Source organism: Anastrepha ludens, chromosome 6, assembly GCF_028408465.1.
Source record: "Anastrepha ludens isolate Willacy chromosome 6, idAnaLude1.1, whole genome shotgun sequence".
Classification (NCBI taxonomy): domain Eukaryota; kingdom Metazoa; phylum Arthropoda; class Insecta; order Diptera; family Tephritidae; genus Anastrepha; species Anastrepha ludens.
This window is the reverse complement of record NC_071502.1, coordinates 50,475,323-50,501,017: the sequence shown is the minus strand read 5'-3', so window position 1 is coordinate 50,501,017 and position 25,695 is coordinate 50,475,323. Positions and strand designations below refer to the sequence as shown.

The window sequence follows — 25,695 nt, the reverse complement described above, 5'->3', positions numbered from 1 at the left end:
AAATATAAAACGCAATAAAGAGTGCTACGTAAAACTAGCAAAATAATCACTTTAGACAGGTATTTTCGTCCCATATTCCCTTATTAAGAAACATAAATAAAAATCAGATGTTTAAGTGAATCTGTAGAAATGCTTTGCATATATCAAAAGGAACAGAGCTCGACTAGGACTAAATAATATTTGCTTTTTAGGGGCAAAACTACAGTTGTCAACAAAAATCAGCGCCTTCAAATAATTCTCTTCTAGTGGAAATGCTTGGCGTTAATTAAACTTAACAGAGTTTATTTTTTTACTAAATTTAACAGCAGTTAAGCGGGCGGTGTAAATATACCATAAAAAAAACTAATTTAGCTATTTCTGCCTGTTTCTCCATATTGTTTCGTAAATTTTATTTTCATTAGATAAAGTTAAATTTAGTCTTAATCCAAGGCATTTTGAAGTGTTTTTTTTTATTTTTTTTTTATTATTTGGTATTATCCGGCAAGGCGGATGTCTGTCAAAACATAATTTGAGCAATCAAGGAGAGCAAAAAGCGAAGGACAATTTTTCGAAATTCCGCCTGATCAATGAATAGCTTCATATTGAAAAAGAACACAATGTGAAAATCAAAGCATTTTTACTATCATTCAAAGAGTGAAAATATCCATACATATGTACAAACAAAAACTTCTCCTTCAGCATTATAGCATTTTTTTCCTTTTTCCGATGGTCTCATATTCGTTTGTGTACAAGTTTTTAGATTTTAAACTCACTAAGTTAAATATTTGACAGAGAAAGGGTTAAGCGCATTCACTTTTTGCAAACAAACATCTTGCAAACTTTGTAAAGCAATAGTCAAATGTTTAAGCAATTGCAACTTACTCAATCATACATATGTACGCATGTATGCGAATTGCATAAATCTTAAACTTTACATCTCACACACACTTTTACAATCCAATTTAAATGTACTCGCCTCATTTTTTGCCATTTTCGAGCCTTAAAGCAAGTTTTGTTCATTTATCTGCGAATTTACGATAAATTTACGTGTTTTCGGTCACATTTGCACTAAAAAGCGAAAACGAAAACAAAAACAAAAATGTGGCAAAATTTCGAGATCAATTGCAGACGCGTAAGTTTTAATTCGATGTATTTACTTATATTTTCAAAACATGTTGCGCATTTATCATGAACCAAAGTAACTTCCATAGATATTTACTTAAATGCGACAAACCCAATCGCTTAGCAAATCACACATTTGTAAACTCTTGTGGCAGTTTTGAGACAAAGTGTAAGCACAGAATTGAAAAAGTGGTGTTTGAAATGAATTTATTGGTTGTAGAAAATGGAATGCAAGTCGATTTTTCATTGGCCCCTTCACTAAATTTTGTTTCTGCAGTTGTACAAAACTAAAAAATGTAACGTAATTTCACAACTTCATTTGGATAAAGGGAAAATATTTAACTCTAAAATCTTTTCTATGCTGAAGTGGTCTAACTGGGACATTGGGGGCTCCAGGTTCAGCAATTTACAACTAACAGAAAATAATGCATTACGAGTAGGAACGAGAGCCTACGACACCAGTTCAATTGCATAGAACTAGTTCTGGTTAATATGAAATCAGTTGGTCAGCCAAATTCACATTAACTGACAGAAGGTATTGAGGTACTCATTGAACCATTTGCTCATTGTCGAGTCAGTTATATTTTTGTATAATCTGAGCAATTAATTTTGGCTTTTATTTCCTTTATTGCTAAAGTAGATACTAAAATAGAAGATATTGGGTATCATAAGCATTAAGAAAGATTATCTGCTACCAAATCTAGAGCACCTAATAAAGGCTTAGAGGTCCTGGGTAGCCATATTCCAAATAGCCATAAAATAAACTATACCTTACTTCTCTTAAATAATATTAATCTAGATTCAGCCAAGGAGGACATTCGCATAACACGTATTAAGACACGCCCTCCAGAAATAGGCGTACTTCTGCCTCTGTGAGCAGATAATCCACTAAAGACGATTATTTCAAGGCGCGGTAAACCTATTCACAGATGTCTCAAAGTGGCGCGAGTTGAGGCAGAAGTTTTCTATGAAGAGCTTCACAATAATATAAGCCTTCTGGTTCAAATAAGTAGTCGATGTTCACCAAAGAAATACAATTCCAAGCGATAAGCATTTATTCTGATAATCATGCAGCAGACTTAGTTCTAGACTCTCTAATACTGAACCCGAAATTTTTCGGGAACGCCTGACTTCGCTATAAAGCTTACAAAAACCTTACAGGAAACTTTTCTGCAGAGCTGGGTAAGCAGGTGATCCGTAAATACTTCCTGCTAGAAGTGACTATGCGTTCCTTTGTATAGCTGGGACCTTTTCTTGTATAAGGCGGTCTCAGATAAGATCTGCGAGAGAACATTGAAATGGTCGTGAGTTGCTTTTACTCATGTAGGTGGAAGGCACTCAAGAAAAATCAAATATAACCCATTAGCTAATTTAAACTTCATAACTTCTTCCATATGAAAGAAAAACTTACACCAGGAGATCTTGCTGGACACCTCAAAATCTTGAATAGGGTTCAACAATCAGTATGTATAACATAGGCGAATGACCATACGGAACCCGTACTCAATTTTATAAAGAGATACAAGGTTATCTTTCCGTCTAGGGAAGAGTAGAACACTAACGCAACATGGATAAATGATAACTAAAAAAAATCGTACACAGATGGTTCCAAAACACTCCAAAGAGTAGCAGCAGGAATAGTGGGGCCTAGAGCACACAAATCCCTAACACAATTTTCTATGCGAAGCTCTTCGCCATAATGGAAACAGTGGAAATCATATCCAAAAGAGGGTTGGAGAAAGTAAAAATTAAAATACTTTCGGACAGCCAATCGGTTCGCAAAGCCTTGAATATCTTACCATTCAACTCAAACTCAACAATGTACTCAAAAAACTGGTCACTCATAATCAGGTCTCACTGATTTGGGTACCAGGACATGAGGGACATGAAGGAAACGAGAAGGCAGACTTTTATGCCAGAGGACCAACCACATTTTTCGGCTTGAACAAAAATAATATAAAACAAGAAATAAAAAAATGGATTCAAACTAAAATCAGGGAACACTGGAACGGCACAAGCGGCCTTAATCACTCGCAAAAGTTTTTGAACTTTAATGCCAACAGAGCAAAAGCTGCTCTAACCCGAGATAAAAAGGGCCTGAGATTACTCTGTGGAGCACTTACAGGTCACTTTGCCCGTAATAAACATTTTAACACAATAAGATTACCTAGTACAAGATCATGCAGTTTCTGCTGTGATGAAGAGGAGTCTATAGAACACTTAATCACCAATTGTGAGGCATTAGGCCACAGGAGATACAGAATCCTGGGCTCGTACCTACTAGAGGAGGAAGACCTACATTTGTTCCCTCCTGAGGAGCTGGTTCGATACCTTGATATACTAAACAATTATAATTAAGTAATTAGGGGCGCATAATAGATCAATCAATCAACCATTACCATTACCATTACTAAACTTCATAAGAAAATTCGACCTAGATTAAGAATTGTGAGGAGTAAAGGATTCAATAGATCTTAAAGTTGAAGTGCAAAGGTCATTCCCATTTATATATACCTTATATATGTATAGGTATACGTATACATATACAATGACAGGTTTAACTCGGTACTTTTATTTAATTAAAGAGAGTCCCTAGTAAGTAAGTCCTATTTTGAAATTTTACGCTTCTGCTTCATTTAGCTTCGCTGCGTTTAGGGATTTTATTCTGATCTCCTTCAGTACCGGACATCTTCCTAAGAAGTGCTGCATATTTTCTTCCTCGTTTAAATTGCAGAGGGTGCATATTTTCTGAGCATTTCCATACGTAGTTGCATTTAGCTTCAGTAAACCACATCTTGCTTTGAAAATTGTCGTAATATCAGCTAGCCGCATATCTTCTTTAATATATGATTCCCCTTTTGAGTAGTCTAAATGTTTATAAATTCGCTTCGCGCTTGACTGTGCTTTTTGCCTTGCCATGTTGATATCTTTTACTTTCATTTCGGCAAGAAGTTGCACACAGCGATCTTGACAGTCTATAGAGGTGATGTTTTCTTCAAACTTCAGACCAAACTCCATTCCCATGTCGTTCAGATGTTTAAGCCAAAACACATTTTTACTTAAGATGCCTTGTGTTAGTTTGTGTGGGAGTCTGTCGCAATTATATTTATAAATAGTTTTCCAGATATACTTCATGTATAATTCAAAAGAATACATGTGGCTATCTTCTATATTAGTTTCTAATGTTATTGCCTAATTTGGAGTGAACTCGGGTAGTTTGAAGATTCTTTTAATAAAGTAACGTTGAAGTTTATTTACCTCATCGAATAAGGCATACCCCCAAACTTGCGCTGCGTAGGTTTGGATCGCTCTGCATACCGCTTGGAACAGCTTCCATTTTGATTTTAATGAAATGAATGGCTTCGCTAAAAAATCGTTCCATGTGCAATTAATACTAGTTTTTGCTGAAGTATTTCTGGCTTCTAAGTGCTTGTCGAATGCCATTTTGGGTGTGAGAATGACACCAAGATATTTATATTCGGCCACCAATTTAATTTCTTTACCTTGGTACCACCATTTTTCAGCCTGGGAAAGTCGTCCACCTCTTCTAAAGACCATCATCTCCGATTTATTTGGGTTTACTCCTATATTCCATTCAGCGCAGTATTTCTCCAGGTTATTAATCATGGACTGCATGACTTTAGGGTTATCCGCTAGGAGAACAATATTAATTTTAATTTGTGCACATTTTAAATTATTTTCAATTCTAATACTTTTACATTGTTTCCTTTTCCTTTCGCTCTCTGCTTAATTATTGGGTAAAGACAATTTTTATCTTTTGAAATTGATCTTTAATAACCCAATTCAACAAAATAAGATTTTTAGATTGAAACTGAAGAGATATCACGTTCTCTTGAATTTACGTCATGAGCAGATTACTTTGGTGGAACAAAGTCCCACCACACCTCAATTTTTTACGGTAGGTTAAAGTTTCCAAATTTTGAGCTTGGAACGCATGAAATGTGCTACGAGTCTCAAGTAATTTATATTTTCGATATATATTTTTTCTAATGGAATAATTTTTAATTCCTTTTTCCAACCAAAATTTGAAATACAATTCTTAATAGTAAAAAAAGTTAAAAAAAATGTTGTTTTAATTTTTTATTTTTTTTTTTATTTTTTTATTTTTTTTTTTTTTAATTTCATTGAAGATTTAATTTAAAATGAAATATATTTTGAATTTTTTTTCATATTTAAATTTTTAATTTTTTTTTAAACTCAATTCAAGAATTTTAAAAGAAAAATTATAATAACTCACAACATGTCTAACTCAAAATAATTTAAGTAAAACAAAGTAAATTAAATATTTACATGTTATATAAGCCCAACACTCGTAAAAATATTCCACATTACACAATTCCCTTATGACGGGTCAATTTGGCTCTCTTAAGTAGCACTATTGAATACCAATATTTTAAGTGGCAGTTACTGAGGGCTCATGGAGTGCTTTCAGGACTTTTCAGGTATATGGTACGCTTCGGTTCCCAAAAATTTGTAGGACAGTAGAATCAAACTCGTAGTGAAATTAAAAATTTTGTTTTTGATTAGTTGCATCTTTTGCCATCCAAGTTTACATCGTAGAACTTAAAAACAAAAAAAATTGTCAACCTTCATACACTGCATTTAATAACAACAAGTTGACATTGGTATTGTCAGCTTCTTTTCATAAATATTTTCAGATGAATAAAAATGCAATTCATACTGCCAATTCATGGCTATCGTGCGCTAAACTTTTAATGCTTTGCGCGCTTTTCTTCAGTGGCAAAGATGAAAATAAATATTGTAGCGATCAAACAGCATGTCCACCTACTTGAAAATTCGCTTCAATGCAACCACAAAAGTGTGTATACCTATGTATGTGTATATATGTAATATATTTATTGTACAAATGCCTTGTGGTGCATGCCTCACGCAGCCAGCCACTTCTTTCTGCTCTAATAAATCGCGTACAAGTGCAATAAATCAAGAATTTCTGCAAATTGCAACTTACAGAGCAACAACAACAACCATTCATTAAGCATCAACTACTTAACTGATATTTGTTTTGCAACACAAGGCAACCACAAAAAAGGCAGCAACTCCAACTACTTGAGTATGTACTAAAGTTCACTCTGCTGGCAGACGAAGCGTATCCCATTGCCGGCGGATTGGTGTTGAAAGCACGAAGCAGATGGCAGTGATGTGCGTTGGCGGTCAGTAGGCAGGAATGTAGGTAGGTGGGTATGTTGCAAGAAGCATTGCAAATGCATGGAGGAATTGGTGTGTGTATAAGTGTATATTGGACACCTTCAGCCACACAAATATACGTATGCTGCATCTGCCAAGTCATCGATTTCTTCACTTTCGCACGCCAATTGGCACATACATATGTAGCTGCTAATTAGTTTATTTGTAGCTTTAACCGCAACAGCAGCATTGCTGCACCAACACTTTTGCTACCGCTGGTCTCCTTTGCTGTCTTCCACGTATTTCTTTCAGTCCATTTTTTTTTTTCATGCTTGTTTTCCGATAACTTTTAGTGCTTTTATTTCATTTTCTTCTTCTACATAGTTACAAGTATGCATGTGTGCATGGCTTTGTGTTGTTGGTGCTTTTGTTGCCACTTGTTTGTTTGTCTGCAGTACGCACAATTAATTTTAAAATTAATTGCAATTTTACACGAGCATTGCTCCACATCAAATCAGCAGCACTGTTGACGTATTTATAGAATAATTTTTTTTCGATTTCTTTTGTCTTTCAACATACTTGGAAATACATATAAAAAAATATGATATAAATATGTGTCTGCTTGTGTCAGATTGCAATTACCGAAATCAACACTTTGGTTTGTTATAGTCATTACAAAATTGGAATTAACTTAATTTTTATAGCAGAACTATTTATTTGTTGAAGAAACACTTGTCATTAGCTAAAATTTTATTTATTTTTTTCGCTTTTTTTTCTTGCAGATTTCGTAAAATTGGTTTTGAACACTTGGCACGTACTTGAATTTATGGTAAGTCAGCGTGTTGTGTATCGCCGAGAAGGAAAATTAAAAATGACAAAAAAATTTCAAAGCAGCCATTGTGAAGTGTTTTGCTTTGATTCAAGCGGTTAACCTCAGTCTGCCTTCTAGGGTACAAAAATTCAGCAGATTTCGCCAAGCGCTCAGAATCATACCAATTGAAGCTCTAAACACCATTTAGAATCTCTTGCTCCTGCACCAGTGATTGACAAATTAAAGTATTCACATATTTTTTCCTAGCTCGCTTTTGGTTTGTGACCCCCGCCCCTCTAACATCAAATATTCGGAATGTGTGAGAGAAAAAGCGTTCAGTGAGCCAGCAGTACCAATCACTACTCCAAAGCGTAGAATTTTTTAGATAGAAATTATTTGTCAGCTCTTGCTAAAGCAGGATTAGGAGATCCTTGGGGCATCCTAAACATGTTTAAGTTTCTTCCGAGCAGCAAAAATCGTTGTATTCATATTTCGGCTCCTAAACTCGTTGAAGTCTTCTACTTGATTGGTGTCTTCTTCACGATTTTGGCCGAGTTTAAGGTAGAGGACCAGCCGTTTCTTTCTCGTGCTAACCGCTCCCCTCTCCAACTGATCTTCCTAACGCATAGGAGGCCTTCCTCTTCCCCTGATAAGAACAGTAGGCACCGCATCGAAAACTTTTAGAGCTGGGGCGTTTCTGACGATATGGCCGATACATATACTATACCCCTCCCAGTGTACCCAGTTACCAGGCTATCTATAAGCTTGACGGTAGAATAGGAGCTGGTATCTGCTCAATCAACCCGATCACTGCAGTGTATTCCAGGCTGTAGCCTCAACCCTCATGAAAGTTGTGGAGCTGCTCTAAACTTGCACTGGAGCTCCACTGAAAATAACTTAACGGAACGGACACACCCCACTTAGATTATAGGTAAACACACAAGGTCAGGCACGACTAAGCAAATTTTCCCAATACAAGAACCCAATTGCCTTTTTCAAGTCACCTATAAAAAAATAATATCTTTTAGCAAGCTTGTGAAAGATGAAACTAAAAGATTGTTATCGACTTTTAAGTAAAATAAAGAAGAAATGAAACCGGCAATAATTGCGAAGGGAAAATAGGCAATCCACAGTAGGAAATCGCAAAAAAAAGCCGGATATGGACTTTCGAAAGTGTTTCGGATATTGCCAGAATTACGAGAAAAATAAAACAATTTCTCACCTACTCCGCTTAGGGGGAGTGGGAGAACCGGGTTTGGCCTTTGTGGCTCGGTTGACTCTTGGAAGAAGTTGCTCTTCCTAGGAAGAGCTTCTTGATGTGATGCATTCCTATGAAAGTTAGGCTAGATTCAAACGATAGTAAAGAATAATAGCCAGCTAGTGTGACAAGCACAAGATCAAATGAAGGTAGAGAAAATCAATCTTCAACGGTAAGAATAATAAGTAATTCGCCGCTTTAATATTAGAAAATTCTGCGATCATCTAATATGGACCAAAGCTGATGGCCTTAGTTGCTAACGCTTTTTCTAGATTGTTAAGGCATAATTATATTATTTTTTTTCAATAATAATAATAATAATAATTTAAGGTGATGGCCTAGTCGCTAATGCTTTTTAATTTCATTCTGATTGTAATTCATTACTTTTTCAATTTTCTAATAAAAAAAAAAAAAAAAAAAAAAAAAAAATAATAATAATAATAATAATAATATGGACCAGTAGTAGGCGCGAATAGGTTGGTGCGTGACTACCATTCAGAAATGCGTAGGTTCAAGTCTCCGACCATGAAATACCAAAGTGAAGAAGAAGTTTTTTCTAATAGCGGTCGTCCCTCGACCGGCAATGCTAAACATCCGAGTGTATTTTTGCCATGTCAAAGCTCCTCATAAAAAATACGTGCCGTTCAGAGTCAGCTTAAAAATGTAGATCCCTAGGCCAAACACCCAAAAAGTGCGTGAGGGTGTAAAACCTTTTCTATTATGTGCTGTTTCATGCACGAGGTTTCGAATCAGAGCACTCTACGGCGTCTACGGCGACAGCCAAATTTACTCACATATAAAAAATCATTAAAACTCGCTCAGAACTGTATTTTTTTATATGGACTCAAAGCACTGTGTGATGTGTGGATCTTCCTTCATCCTTCCTTTCCTTTTCTTTCATCTGAAAAACTTGGTTTTCAATAAAATTGGTAATTTTCAACCAATCGTTCTAGTCCATTCAGCGCACTTTATTTGAGTGAAATGGTAATCATTTTGAAAATTTCGAACTATGATACTTGTATAAACTAAATTTCCGGCATATTAAAAATGTTCTTTTAGCTGTCGAACTAAAAAGAGACCAAAAATCCTGCATAATATGAAAACAAAAGTAGAACAAAAGCTGAGCAGATAAAATGCTGATAAACAACATCCGCCTTAGGATTTACTTTAACTCGCTGTATAGATTCTATTGAGTAATTCTACTTTGATCTATTTTCTTAAAAGCGCATTAAATTTCTTATGAACGTTTGCGAGCGATTGGATAGGGTTACGTTCTGGCACTAAAAAGCATCAAAAAATTAATCAGTATAATAACAAAAAGCTGTTTATATAACAGATCAAATCAAAAATTACCCAGCCCATGTTGCTTTCTGTTTAGTTTACTTGTTGCTGTTGTTTGTTTCTTTTTTAGCTCTTCAAAGTTTGTGTCTTAAGTCTTTGATTGAATTTCAGTTGTTGACATTAAATAGAAGCCTTGATTACTTATTTCTTTTTACAATTTTTCATTTATTGTAATATACTTTGTTTTTGTTTTTATTTTTGCTCATTGAGGCTCTATAATCTTAATAACGAAAACAACATACGCGTACACTACTTCTATTGTAGTTGTAATGTAATCCTATTAGCCTTGAACATAAACCTTTGAGAGCAAGGTAAGCCGATTGCCGTGGTTGAAACCAATGTTGGCTCGGCACACTTACTTATTATACATAAGTGAGTTTGTATGTACAACTTTATGTATGGTTTTTATCTTTTTTCACTTTTTCACACTTCAAAATCCTATTTTAGTGTTGCATAATTCTCATAACCTCGCCTATCCAATCGATTGTCGACGAAAGCGTATCCAAATACGCTTAACCTTTTTTTAATGCAGTTTACTGCAGGCTGCAGCTCAATAGCACAGCTGGACGAAAGGCAGAACAAAATTTTAGCTGTTGTCGGCGGGGAAGTTGTTTGAAAATTTCTCTTGGGCTGACATAGATAAGGCTCTGTTTTGACAATACATATATATTTTTTTTTATAAAAGAATCGTTTTTTATTTAAGGGGTTATATACACTTAGATTTTTCAAAAAATCGTTTTTTTTTTCATTTTCTTAATACACATAGCGGCCGCCATAGCCGAATGGGTTGGTGCGTGATTACCATTCAGAATTCACAGAGAGAACGTTGGTTCGAATCTCGGTAAAACACCAAAATTAAGAAAAGAAACATTTTTCTAATAGCGGTCGCCCCTCGGCAGGCAATGGCAAACCTCCGAGTGTATTTCTGCCATGAAAAAGCTCCACAAGAAATATATATGCCGTTCGGAGTCGGCTTGTAACTGTAGGTCCCTCCATTTGTGGAACAACATCAAGACGCACACCACAAATAAGAGGAGGAGCTCGGCCAAACTCCCAAAAGGCGTTTCAGAGTGCTTGAAATTACAAGGCGTAACTTTAAACGCGTTTTTCTCAAAATGGTGTTTTCAAAGTCGGTGACCAACATTACTCAAAAGCGGCTCAACCGGTTAGTCTCAAATTTTAACATGAGCTTCTTAAATATATTTTTTAATCGAATATTTTTTGTCACCGATAAATATTTTTTTATAAACAATTTAGGGCCAACATTTTGGTCAAAACCGTTTTTTTTAGAAACAGCCATTTTGTCAAAAAAATTAATTTTGCTTATTCCTTCGATTAATTACTAGATTTAGCATTACTTTGAGGAAATCTGTTTGGTTTTTTCAATTTTAGACCAGTTCGGAGATATAGTGGTCACCGGAAAACGTTTTTTGTTTTTTGAGAGGAGCTCACGGAGATCAGCTGTAGCTCCTTTCCAAATAAATATTTTTACTAAAATACAGTTAAAAGATAACATAATATGTGTACAAATTTTTAAATCAATAAGTTTAAAAGTTTTCTTTGAAAAAATTCTGGAAAATTCCCTTTTTTGGGCCTTCTAACTGTATAAGTATAACCCCTTAACAAACCCAATATAGATCCAAGTTTCAAAATCTATATAAAAATTCAACAATACCACTCTTTTTAACTAGAATTTCTATAAAATGTTACGGTATGCAGTTCTATAGCTCATGAAATTTTCATGCAAGTTTGAAGTAGCTAAAAAATACGGTTGATTTTACATAATTGTTTTTTCTTGACGGAGCTGCGCATTTTCTCCATACTCGTATAAGAAATGCACGTCATTTATAAAAATACCAATTGCAGAATTGACGACAATACCCAAAATAGTTGGATCACTTAACAAGAAATCGCTCAGTTATAAAAATGTTTGCATTATAACCAACAAACCAAAAAAATTAAAATGGCTCCTTAAAAATTGAATTTATCTGGCATATAAAATTGAGGCACTTTCACTTATCTGGATAACAAAAATTACTAATCCATTATTAATTACTAAAAAAAAGTATTAATTAATCCTTTACAAAAAGTTTAGTGAGCATTGAGCAAGGTAAACCGTCTACATTGCTGGGTGAACTAAAGCTGCCAAATTGCTGAATTCTCGAAAAATCTATCTTAATTTTAAAAAAGTGCATGTAGCGTACCCACAACAGAAGTGAAACTTTCAAGGCAAACAAAGAAAGAGGGAGAGACCCCAGAGAAAATGAGAGAGAGAGAGAGAGAAAGAATATACAATATATCTAAATAAATTCACAACATTTGCTGAGCATACAAATAGACGAAATTTACAAAAAGCGGAGAAACGGGTCGACCGCTGTAGGTAAGCGCCGGACACAAACCGTGGCAACAACGCGCACTACTCCGAGCGTTTATCTCCTATGCAAACGCAGGGGTTCCAGGACCGCAGCAACGGCACAAATTACCGCATGGCAATACCAATAAATTCCGACGCCAAATGGATAGCACTTTAAAAAACGCACAAGCACTAGCCAGGAAACGAAAAGAAGCGCCAAAAAGTAGGCACCAAAAAAAACGCCAAAAAAATTGGGACCAAAAACCGCCCCAAATAGTAGGCACCAAGGAAATATTACCCCAAAAAGTAGGCACCAAAAACATATTTTTTTTACAAGTTTTCACCAACAAACACGCGCCAAAAAGTAGGCAGTGTTATTTCTCACTAGAAATTAGCAACCACAAGGAAAAACTCAAGAAAAATAACCCAAAGTGTATCTAAGATACATATAAGGTAGAGAGAGCTCTCTTCTTTTCCTCTACGTTACATCTTTTTGCTCTCTCGCGGACCGACAATCCCAAAACGTTGCATGGCCTTGAAATTTTACTCTCCATTATCGCTCGTCCATCGACGCCTAAGAAGTTTCACTTCAATAATATGTATTTCCACTCATAAGATATTGGATTCCAACTGGTAGCACTAGTAACCAAATGGTCCTTGTGTGGCTTGAAGCCAATCGGATTAACCTAACCGAGCACGTTTTGGAACAGGCAAATGAAATATGGACTAGTTTCCCATGTAAAATAAACAAGCTTTTGTTAGCAAGTAATGAGTTAAAGTGACTCATAAGATTGCTCTTGAAGATTGTTTTTCGCGCAAAAGGGCCTATAATAAAACGTAAAATTGTGAAATTTTACTAGTTTAAGTTAAGTTAGACTAGAATGGTTTCCCAGATAATGGGCACAGTTGGACGAAGATATCAAATTCTTCCTTTGTGATACCATTCTAAGGGAAGTAAGGTGAATGAAACCGATAGAATGAAAGCAGGGAAAGCAGGGGGTGGTGGGAAGGAGGGGGTTGAGTATTTGTGGATTGCGAACGATAACTGAGTTACAATTATGTTAAACGCTTTATGCTGCTGATGAAGTTCATCAGATTTTTAATATTCAGTCCTGCTGTATCAGCAAGCGTAACAAATTCAAAGTTTCCAACCTTCTGCAAAATTCAATAAATTTTTATCAATATTTAAAAATCTTTATTCAGAATTTTTCAGTTTTATAATATAGCACATTGGATTTTGGCAAAATAAAGTGAAGGTATGAAGTAGCTCAAAATTCGCGTTGATTTTTAGCCTTTTTTTTATTTTGCTTGTGTATTTTCTCTAGATAAAAAACTTCGTGCATTACTTGCATAATAAAGGGTATTTCAAAAGTCACAGTAGATGATAGTAGGGATAAATCCCTTCTATCATCTTTTACATTTGACAAGTAGACAGATGTGCAATTTTATATGATAGAACAACGCATTCAAATTAGGAAAACTTATCATGAAAATTAAACAACATATCGTAAAATTTGTAATTTTTTTGGTGGAAACAATCGTCCGAATGAGACGAGAAGGTCCTCCAAAGTTGGAAAAAAATTTTAGAACTTGGTTCTGTGGAAGATAGGAAAAGGAGTGGCAGACCAAAAACTGTACGTTCTGAAGGGAATATTGCTGCTGTATCGCAAAGTGTTGCTGACCAACCTTCAAAATCGATATTTCAACGTTCTCAACAATTAGGCATTCATAAATCGACTGTTGAGTGGATTTTAGCTGTAGACGAGCTCATGTTGGGCATTTAAATTACGGAATTTTTCATATATACGAGTAATAGTTCATAGCCGTATTTTTAATAAAAATAGTACAACCTGAAATAATAATATACATTTTTGCATGTTTTATTTTAAAACAATAATTACGCGCGTTCTTTGAAATACCCTTTATCATAAATATCAAAATTTAATTGGCTACGAAACTGGGTACACTAAAAATTCTTAACAAAAAATGTGAAGTTTTGATGAAAATTTGTTAAATTCTTTTAAATTTTGTACATACAAAATTTGAAACTTTGAATTATATGGCTTTTGGTGTAACTAATATATATTTTTATTCTACTATTATTTTTATCACCACTGCACATACACGTATATATGTATGTAGCAAATCATTAAAAGCCTTTTGCAAATGAAAGAATTTCTCCAACTATTTTACTTTACACTCTGGTCAGGGTTAATAGGAAAATATCATAATAGACAATATACTTCAATAACCGAGTTATGATTGGGTGGCAATTGTAATTTTTTTTTTTAATATTTACGAATATGTGAAAAATGCTATTACTAATTTGTGCAAGGCTAATTCGAGATACTGCGCAAATAGACTAGAAATAAATTGGTCGATTTTTTCCTCTTTTTTTTCAAGCAGCCTTTGTCAAAGTATTTCGTATTTTCTGTTGCGAAAATACTCTATTAGCGAATAGTTAGTAAAATAATTTTGAATTAATATTTTCCAACATTTTAATTTTTTGTTCACTGCAATTGTTACAGTCTTTTATTGTTGGTTCATTGAATAAGCAACAATCGCAATTGTCAATTTTTTTAATTTCATTCTCTCATTCATTGCACTTGTCATCAGGAGCTTTCAATAACTTTCAAAGCAAACTTACATACAAAATTATGCATGCACTTGAACTTATGTGTCTATTCATATGTACGAGTATGTCTATAAAATAATAATTGCCGTCTAAATACTTAACGAGCAATTGCGGCCCGCGTCCATTGTCTAGCTGCCTGGTCATCTGAATACGAATAAATGCTTATAAATACATCTGGTATAATAAAAAATTTATAGACAAACATGAAGCACTTTTTGTATGTATCTACGTATACGAACTCGATTAGAAACGCTTGCAAGATAAAAAATTAAATCATATTTGTGAAAGATTAACATGAAAAGGGCTGAGCGGCAATTTCAGGAAACTTTCCTTTTCACTTTGGTTAAGTGTAGAAATCATAATGATGACGCTTTTAATGGCACTTATTGGTCAGTAAGTTGATATCAAACTATTTACTATGTACAAGTATGTATGCTTGAATTACTATGTACATTAAGTTGGAACATTTTTATGGTAAAAAATGTTTTTTTTTTGTTTGTTAACTACAAACAAATATTTAATGTTACGTAAACAATTTTTGTACCAAGTGTATGGTTTCCAAATTATTAATAATTATTTACCCAAGAGCCAGACCCTCCAATTCTTATGGAAAATCGACAGCTGAGTGCGACAATTCACATAATCGTTAAGAAAACAGGTAGATAAAATAAATTTATAATATCTGAAGAACAAATTTTATCATTTAAAACAAGTGGAAAATCAATTTAAAGTTAATTAAATTTCATATCATTTGTATCTATCCCATAGTTGGTTAGAATCAAATGTTCTCAATATACATATAATATTTACAAAATGAAGCAAAAAAAGTTTTTCTTTTTCTAAATTTGAAAATTTTTGATTTATATTGTAAGAATGTATAAAAAAAACAAATTAAGAAAACAATTTTTTTATTCGTTTCTTAAGCCCAATATATCTAGAAAGTATGTAAAATATACACACAAAAAAACCTCAAATAAATATAAAAGTTATTCACTAACGCTACTACATTTTTACAAAATTTATCCATGATAGCAGGAGTGCTGGTATCAGACTTTAAATATATACGAACTGACAAAATCCCTTGAAAATTTCATATCTATATGATACGAGTATAGCTGGTTTTGGATATTTGGACTCGGCGACTGATTTCGCATAGGAGTTGGATGGTTCTTGTTTTGGTTGCTAATGTTATTAGCCCACTTGTTTAAATCTGATTAGGGTGGAGCAGAAAGTGAGTTTTGAAAAGGCATAAAATAACCAAAAGTGGAGAGTGAAAACTCAACTAAAGCTCACACGTGCAGCTTTTTTGTTATTGGCAAAAAGTAATACATACATTTTTCTATTAAACATGGAAAACTAAAACTTGCAACAGTTAGAAACAAAGATAGAGATAGAGATAGTGATAGAGATAGAGATAGAGATAGAGATAGAGATGGAGATAGAGATAGAAAAACGTAGAGGAACTTGTTGAATTTCGACCACTCAGCGAGCAATAGTATTTCCAAACAACCGATCCTTCTCAGACCTATAAAAAAATGTATTTAATTTCATAATTGATTGAACGACTGAACTCCAGTGCCAAACACATATCGCGTGGTCGAACATTATGAAAATTGCAGAAAAACTTAATATTTCGAGAATGTTTGCTTACCGTAGGATCAATCGTTTTTCCCAAACGTCTGTAGTAACCGACAGAAAAAGAAGTGGTCGTCCTCGCGTGATTCGAACCAGTGGAGCCATAAAAGCCGTTCGAGAAAGAATTCGCAGAAATCCCCTTTGAAAGCAGATAATCATATCCAGGGAAATTAATGTATCAACCAGATCCATGTCAACACTAATTAGAGATGTTCTCCACATGGAAGCCTTTCGTCGCTCAACTGGTCATTTTTTGACGAAAATTGGGCTCCACAGATGCAAGAAGCTTCTTCGGAGGCACACTGTCAACAGTCATGAAAACATTATTTTTCACAGACGAGTAAATTTTCACTGTTGAAGAAGTTTTAAATAAGCAAAACGACTCAATCTATGCTGAAACTTCTAAAGACACGAAAAATGTTATTCCAAGGCTTCAGCGGGGCTACCATCCAGCCTCCGTAATGGTTTGGTGAGGACTTAAAGGCGTTACTTCTCTTCATTTCTACGAAAAAGTTAGGACCTGGCCAAAAGTGTACCAGGATGATGTCTTAGAAGGTGTGGTGCAGCATTTGAGCAGTACTCTCTTTAATGGAGGGCGTTAGATCTTCCAGCAATACTGGACTCGAGCCCATAAGGCAAAAACTACCCAGCAGTAGCTAAAAAGCAATATTCCTGGGTTCATAGCCGCAGAAGATTAGCCGCCTGGAAGTCTAAATCTGAATCCATTGAACTACAGTTTGTGGTCAGCATTAGAAGACATCACAGAAATTTGGAAAGTCTTAAGCAATCTTTGGTTCGAGCAGCGATGTGAATACAGGGTTTGATTGACAAGTAATGTGCCTTCCAGCGCGGAGCGTCTGGCAATCGATCAATCGGCTGGAAAATGATCGATGGACCTTCCCCTTCCACTAGAAACCGGTCCCAGTTCGCTGGCAACAGCGGTGCAGTCAACATCGCTCCGCGTGTGAAAGCTGTTTTAAAAGTGTGTTAGGATTTTGCAGTGGCGAAAATGTAGCGATCGTTGGAGCAACGTTACTCGATCAAATTTTGCGTAAAGCTAAACAAAACGAGTACCGAAACCATTGGGCTACTCAAGGAGGCTTATGGGGACCAATCTCTGTCCAGTGCCCAAGTAAAACGGTGGCACAAGTCGTGCAGGGAAGGCCGGGAAGACGTCGAAAACGAACAGCGATCTGGAAGGCCTTCGACGACGCAAACAAACGAAGATGTGAACCGGGTTCGTGAATTTTGGAACAGTGACCGTCGGGCTAATCTACGTGAGATCAGTGAAGAGTTAAATTTAACTTATTACAATGTGCGGGAAATCGTGATTGGAAAACTTGAAATGCGCAAAGTGTGTGCCAAATTGGTTCCAAAGGTTTTGACTTATAAACAAAAGCAATTGCGTGTGGAAAAGAGTCGTGAAGTATTGGAAAGTGGCAAGCAGGATAATACTCGTACCTTAGACAATTGTATCACAGGAGATGAAACCTGGTGCTTTGAGTACGATCCTGAGGGCAAGAGAGAGAGTGCGGAGTGGCACACGACCCAAGAAGGCGCGCATGTCGAAATCCAAGGTCAAGACCATGCTTATCATCTTTTTCGACTGTCGAGGCATCGTCCACAAGGAGTTAGTACCTCCAGGAAGCACTGTAAACGCGGAATTTTACAAAGAAGTGCTCCTTCGGCTGAAAAACCGCGTCGCACGGGTTCTTCCCGACCTCTTCACCGCCTTCCTCTGCACCTCTGCATTGGCCAAGATGGGGGTTCCGGTGCTTCCCCACCCTCCCTACAGCCCAGACCTGTCCCCTCCAGACTTCTTCTTGTTCCCGCGCCTGAAAAGAAAGCTGAAGGGGAGGTGTTTCGATTCCATCGAGGCGATCCAAAAAACTGTGACAGCCGAATTGAACGCGATTCCGGCGTATGAGTTTAAAAAATGTTTCCTGCAGTGGAAGGACCGCTACCAGCGGTGTATTGACGCTCAAGGGTCCTATTTTGAAGAATATTACTTGTATAAGCCAAAAGGTTAAATAAAACTGCAAAAACAAAATAAGGCTCATTACTTTTCAATCAGTGTTGAGTGTTGCAATAGCTGAATAGCCTAATCGTTTGAAGGCTTGTGTAAAGGCAAATAGTGACCATTTCGAATGAAAATTAAAACAAAAAATGTTGTACTACTTACATGCTTAAATAGAACTAACTTCATTAAAAAAAGTATTACAATTTCATATCTGTAACGGACTTAACTTGTAACAGAACTTATGGCCGGACTAATTATATATGTAATGACAACTCTTTCACACACTGCCATCTGAATAACCCTAACTGACTGATACCTTGACTCAACTTGTCAAACTCCAGTATCGTCCTGGGAACATATACTAGTATACGCTCGTATTGTTCTTTTCCCATTTTCTCTTGACTCACCGACCTACAAGTATGCTCGATCTCTTATTAAATTTGTAAATATTTAGCTTCAAATGTCGTTTCTTCACATAAATAAGTAAGCGGCGCAAGTTTTTTGTTCTACTTTTGTGTGACTAGCAGTTAGCAACGCAGGTAAGGAATCAAATATGAACGAGACTTTATCAATAAAACGGTCCGCGGATGACATATGGCAAAAATAAATTTTTTGTTGGATGGTAGGACTGTTATAAGCTTACATGGCAAATTTCAGCGTGATATGTCACATAGTTTGTTTTCTGTGCTACTGTAAACAAGTCAAGCTCGAGTGTGTTCTTCGAATTTAACGATGGAAATTCAAGTTGAACAAAGAATTTGTTTGAAATTTTGTTATTCCAACAAAATTTCGGCTTCAGACGCCTTAAAAATGTTGCAGGCAACCTATGGGGACTCTGCTCTATTGCGTGCACGTACTTTCCAGTGGTACAAATCGTTCAAAGAGGGCCGTACATCGGTTGAAAACTTGCCTCATGAACGTCGTTCAGCAACATCAGGAAACGACGAAAACATCGGAAAAGTATAGGAAATTGTGCTTGAAAATCGCCGTGTGACCCAAAGAGAGATAGCTAGTGAGCTGAGCATATCAAATGGATCCGTTCATACTTTTATTCATGATGTCTTGGGCATGAGACGAGTGTCCGCGCGTCTTGTTCCAAAATTGTTGAATTTTCTTCAAAAAGAACAACGCAAAACTGTCGCTAAGGAAATGCTCGCCATGTTAATATCGTTCCGCAAGCACCGTATTCGCCTGATATGGCTCCATGTGACTTTTTCCTGTTTCCCAAGCTCAAGTTGCCGCTCCGGAGAAAACATTTTGAGACAATTGAAGTCATAAAAGAGAATTCGAAGAAGGAACTAAAATCCATACCGAAATCGACCTTCCAGAAATGCTATGATGATTGGAAAAAACGTTGGCATATGTGTATCGCCTCCAATGGTGATTACTTTGAAGAAGATAAAATAAAAATTGAACAATAATTAACCGTTTGTGTTTTATTAAATCAGTCTCGTTCATATTTGAGCAGAAGGTATACCTATAAACATATATATTTCTAGTAGGCTCTCAGATCCTCAAATCCCTCAGTTATAGTCATACTACGCTCTATAGAACCACCCTAATGAACGTATTTATGTATTAAAGCTATATCAATTTCGCATGGATAAAATGAGTAAAATAAGAAAAACTCCCTTCTACTTTAATATCTCATTTTCCACTTTTATGCCTTTTGTCTTTCGAACGAAGCACTTTGTTATCTTGACAAACTAAAGCTGTTTTTTGCGTGCAAAAAATACACAACAGCAATGATTTAACCTGAAGAAATTCAACAACTTGTGCTTTCATTTAACCCATATCTTGACTGCATTTGGTATCGTATATACATACGTATGTACATATATGTGCATGTGTATCTCATTCCCCTAAGCATATCCGCTTACTGCATATACCAATAGTTTGCAGGCGCTTTTGTTGTTCTTGCATGCTGCATGCTGTTACAAAAAGTATGCGCTCATATGCATAACAGGCAGCAAAATGAAATGAAATGAAATTGCACACGAGTAATTCAGTGGAAAAGTGAAAATGAAAGTGACCAGCTAGCCGCGCAGCCAGCTGGGCAGTCAAGTAGCCAAGCGAGCATCAAGACAATCAGCCAGCCATGCAGCCATGCAGCACACAAACCATTTTGAAGTTGCGCACACGGCGACTTAACTTTAAAGTTGACTTTTGTTGTTGGTGTTACTTGGTTTTGTTTTTTTTTGTTTGTTAACTTACTCCAAGTTGTTGTCTCGTTACAATTCAATGACCACTAACTTCACGATGCTCAAGATATACATACCTGTACAGATACGGGGTATACTCACATTTTCGCTGCCTTTCTCAGTTGCCCATCGCAGTAGCAAAGAGCAGTCGAAGCACTGGTACTCGTACATACCACATGTACATATATACAATATGAAGCTGCTGTTACAATCACCACTCAGTTACAATCATGTGCATATTAGACACGCCAACAATATCAGCAACATCACATTAGCAACACCAGCAACAATACGTGCAATATTGAAAACATTGGCGTTATTAGCCTTAGTTGCACATAAATCCATCAATGCTAAGCAGTTTTTTGCACTTTTCCGTTTTCAATTATTTGTCTATTGTTCGCTACTACATAAACAAGTTTTACTCATTTCAGTTTAATTAAATTGGAATTAAATTGGAAAATTATTGTAAATACTCGTATATGCAAATCTAAAAAAATTTCAAGTTTACAGTTAATGAAATAATTTTATGTATATGACTTTGTGTAAGTAACTACTTCAGAGTTTGTTAACTTGTGGCAAAAAGAAAAGAAAATTACTTCATCTACACTTTACTACTCATTTCAATAGAAAGACCATTGTCGGAAAAAAGTAACTAGTTCGATTATGATAAAAATTAAAACTAAACAAATACGCCTGTTTGATAGATTAAAATGACAATTGGCCTCCTTAACCGCGTGGGTGACTAGCAATTGGTTGGCCCTAAGTTCAATGCTTACTAATGAAACGAAAAATCGGATGATAGGAAAAAGGTGTTTTAACCCACCGTTGAACAACTTTTTTACAAGCTTCGTTTGGGCACACGGGTGTGGCGTTTTTCGACCTGTTCGAGGATACTTTTTAAAAAGTTGTATCCATAAATCGATAGAAAATAAAATTATAGGAAGCTACCTGGGAGCACAAGCCATTAGCTATAATAGAAATATGTTTAATTCACGTACAAAGTCTAAAAATGTCTGGCCGGACCTGAGTGCCAAACTGAAGGTCAATATTTAGAAGTATCATCTCAGCAGGCAATGCCAAGCTTCCAAGAGCATTTTTATCATGAAAAAGATACTCATAAAAAGCACTGTTCAGCAGGGATTGCGGTGGTTCATTTCGAGTTTGGAATTTCATTTAATTCGGCTGAAATCAAAACGTAATAAATATCTTTTTTTGTTGAAAGAAAAAAACCTTAACATTAGGCATGGACAAGTGGAAAATTTCATTCAAATATATATTTTTTTTAATCCAATTATTTATTACAAATTGTTTTCTAACATACAGCAATATTGTACTTAAAATCAGCAGTAGTACAACCATTTCTAGACCTTAGCTTAATAGTATATTGGAATTTGCAGTGACAGTCAAGCTGCACTAAAAGCCCTTTCTAACCCACGCTTCTCTTCGTAGTTAGTAGGTGAATGTAAGACAAAACTGAACAGTGTTGCAAAACACAAAAAAGTTAATCTAAGTTGGATACCTGGGAATTGTGGTATTGCAGGGAACTAGTTAGCTGATAAATTGGCAAATGAAGGGTCTGCAAGCATACCACCAAACCCTGAATCCTAACTAGGTGTCAATTCTGTCCCATAGAGCACGTTGGTCTGGGTCGAACTCGTGGAGAGTAGCCAAGTGCTTTGTGAAAGAACCAAACAGGAAAATAGCGACCTTTCATCTAAAACTGAGCAGAAATGGCCTGAGAGTACTGGTAGGTGTAATCACAGGGCACAACGCCTGTTGTCAGCATATGGCTGCCATAGGGGTCGATAACAGCCCGATATGCCTATCCTGCCTTGAGGATGACGACACTGCAAAGCATTTTCTCTGTAGCTGTCTGGCGTTTTCCAGAATCAGACTTAGATTATTGGGTTGCGATATATGTACTGAGTATGGATAAAGTTTATACTCTTCCTCTTCCGGACCTCTTAGGATTCACCAATGAATCCAAAAGATTTGTGGAAGAGTGACCTGAAACTAATTTTTCCGTCTTATCGCTCAAATTTTATCTTTCCTATCTCTCTATTATTTCTACTGAAGTCTGTCGGGGTGTAGTACAATGGTCTTCCTGACTGAGTGCTTGGACTTGTCCAACCCCCCACAAATCTAATCTAATCTAATCTAATCTACCTCCCGTTTCTGTGATGATAAACGCAATGGATACTATCTTTATTTCTATTAGAAAAGTTGTTTCTTTTTTTAAACTGAACCTGAAGGTCAACGTTTCTATGGTCATAATTTTGTTGTGATCCTAGAAATAATGAGAAAAGAACGAACCTAATTGTTAAAGAACACCAAGAGGTTTTCAACCAAGCCAATACGCCGACTCATTCCGCTTTGTCCGTCTAGTAATTTCTAGCAACCCAATACTATATCATCCTCTTATTCGACATATCTTGCACCATTAGAATGGTATCAGTTCGCCTCTAAAACAAATAGGAAAAACCGACTTCGGTACGAAGTCAAAACACCGAACTCATTACTACAATGGACGACTTCTAATGTACGAGTATCGCCTAACAATTCAGGACATAACGTCATGCTCTTCGAACAGTTTCTGCTGGAATACTACTGTAGTGATTTCCCTAGTGATACACCTGCTGGAAACTAAACTGGTTTTCTCAGATGAAAGTCTCCTCGGCCTAAACGGAACTCACAGCTCAGTCGTTTATACAAATTAGGCGCCAAAATTAATGGGAACAAATGCATACCTTCCCCTTTACAACCTTACATATGTAACGCTCGACAGTTGCTTGCATAACTCGCCATTTTCTTACGCTACCATTAACTTCATCAACAATGAACCTGAACTTGAACAGCTGCAAAATGCCTTTTACCGCAAATTATGCCATAAGCGAAACAATTTCGTCGAAACTTATCTCTATCAAACAGCCAGTGCAATCGAGATTCAAAGTTGAATGTCAAGGAAATTATGGCATTTTTTTTTTTTCTTTTAAATTTTCAATGGGAAAAGCGGATATTAAAGAGTTAGTAAAAAAAGTCAATTATAGATCACTCCGATTGCTAGCGCAAAAATAATACCAACATTAAAAATACCAACAAACAAAAACAAAGCCATTTGGTAAATGGCGTAAAGTATTAGAGGGAATACGCAAAATATATAAATTTAGGAAAGAGGCAGTCAAGTGTTGAAACCATAAACTAAGTCACAGCAATAAGGAAATCAAATATTGCCAATACGAAATGCAGAAAAAGTCATTTGCTTCTACGACTGCGACGATTAGAGCATACAAATTAAATTATAGATTCGTGCAGGAGTGCTACAAGGTACCGCAAAATGCATAAAAAAGTGTACATAAATACATACACACACATGGTTGAAAAGACTCAGGCAGCTTTTTTATTACTAGACTGGAAACACGTGTATAATTTGTACAATCACTGTCTTGCCGCCGATGGATGATTATGGCGCATAATACAAAAAATTACTCAGCCGGTATAGCATTGCTTCAAATGCCGCTTTCATGGTTTAGCAGGAATTGGGTATTAAAGTTAAAGCAAAAGCAAGCACATTTGAAATACACCGCAACTGATCCTTGACAAATTAGCGGGCGGCGCTTGCAAAAATAAAAAGAAATGAAATGTATTGCGATTTAATATTTGATTACTGTAATGTATTAAATAGCCATCTTAACTTCCTAGTTCAAATTAAGTTGTAGAGCACGAGGGTGGGTTAAAAAGTTTGCGAGGCAAAGGGACTGGAGAAGGAACGGCAACTTTTTTTATACTACTGGGCGTTTAAATATAATATAATGAGGAGAAGATATCGACTATGAAGAAAATAGAGTTTCGTGCCGAGATTAAGTTTTTCCTTAAGAAAGGCGAAATATCGCAGGTTATTATCGTAATCGTTTAATGCTTAAATACCATTATATATTTGCACCTTTTTAATGATTAATAATTAATTATACGGCTGCCGCCGTAGCCGAATGGGTTGGTGAGTGATTACCATTCGGAATTCACAGAGAGAACCTTGGTTCGAATCTCGGTGAAACACCAAAAATTAAGAAAAACATTTTTCTAATACCGGTCGCCCCTCGGCAGGCAATGGCAAACCTCCGAGTGTATTTCTGCCATGAAAAAGCTCCTCATAAAAATATCTGCCGTTCGGAGTCAGCTTGAAACTGTAGGTCCCTCCATTTGTGGAACAACATCAAGGCGCACACCACAAATACGAGGAGGAGCTCGGCCAAAAACCCAAAAAGGGTGTACGCGCCAATTATATACGCGCGATATATATATATATATATATATATATATATATATATATATAATTACATAATTTACAATATATAATTAATTATTTGGTTATTTTTAATTACTTTAAATTTAATCAAGGGTTAAAAAATATTAAAATAAAAAATAAAAACTAAAAATATTCAAACAATTAAAAGTACTTATTTTTTTGGGGAGTGGGGTAGGGTTCAAAATGTTTTCGCACTTACAGCGACGTCTACTGCGCCGAGTGGTGTGGCCACTAAAAAGGGTCCTCCTCTCCTTCTGGGGAGACTCCCTTCCGAGACCTACTTCAGGAAGACCCAGAACGACATCCATAAAATGGACCAGTCCTATTCACTCACGTTTGGATCCTCCATGCTTGTAGTCAGCTTCATGCTATAGCCTCGTCTTCTTATGACTCTGTCTGTGAGGCTTCGCTTTGTTGTACTGCGTCGAGGTCTTTCTTTTTTCCTCCGTAATACGCCTTTTAGCCGCATTCCAGTTATCCTCGCAAGCATCTTGCCGATCACGTAGGTCGGCGCGATGACGGTAATCTTTTCTCGCAGAGCATCTCTTTCTACGAGCCATCTGTCACAATCAAAGATCGTGTGTTCAACGTCATCGATCGTTGCTTCGCAGTATATGCACCTGGGATCACTTACATTAGCCGGAAGTATCCGTGGCCCGAGAGGAACTGAGTCGTGGAAGGAAGGGGAGATCTGCTTCAAGATGCTACTATGTCCTACAGGAAATTGTCTCCAGAGGCCAAGCTCCTTCAACTTAATAGCGCTCTGAGCAGCAATGGATTTAACGTGCAGATCCACGGGAAGTAAGTGCAGAATAACGTTGAGCGCAGCAGTGGGGCATGTTCTACAAGCACCAGTGATGCCCACACATGC

General features: G+C 36.2%; 1 protein-coding gene across 1 annotated transcript in view; it reads left to right on the top strand.

The window, feature by feature from the left end:
* Window positions 1-25,695, top strand: part of LOC128867597 (mucin-2) — a 76,833-nt gene that overhangs the window by 44,389 nt on the left and 6,749 nt on the right. The window contains exon 3 of the mRNA XM_054108982.1: window positions 7,050-7,096. The gene's annotated coding sequence lies outside the window, so the exon portion shown is untranslated. The remainder of the gene's footprint in view (window positions 1-7,049; window positions 7,097-25,695) is intronic.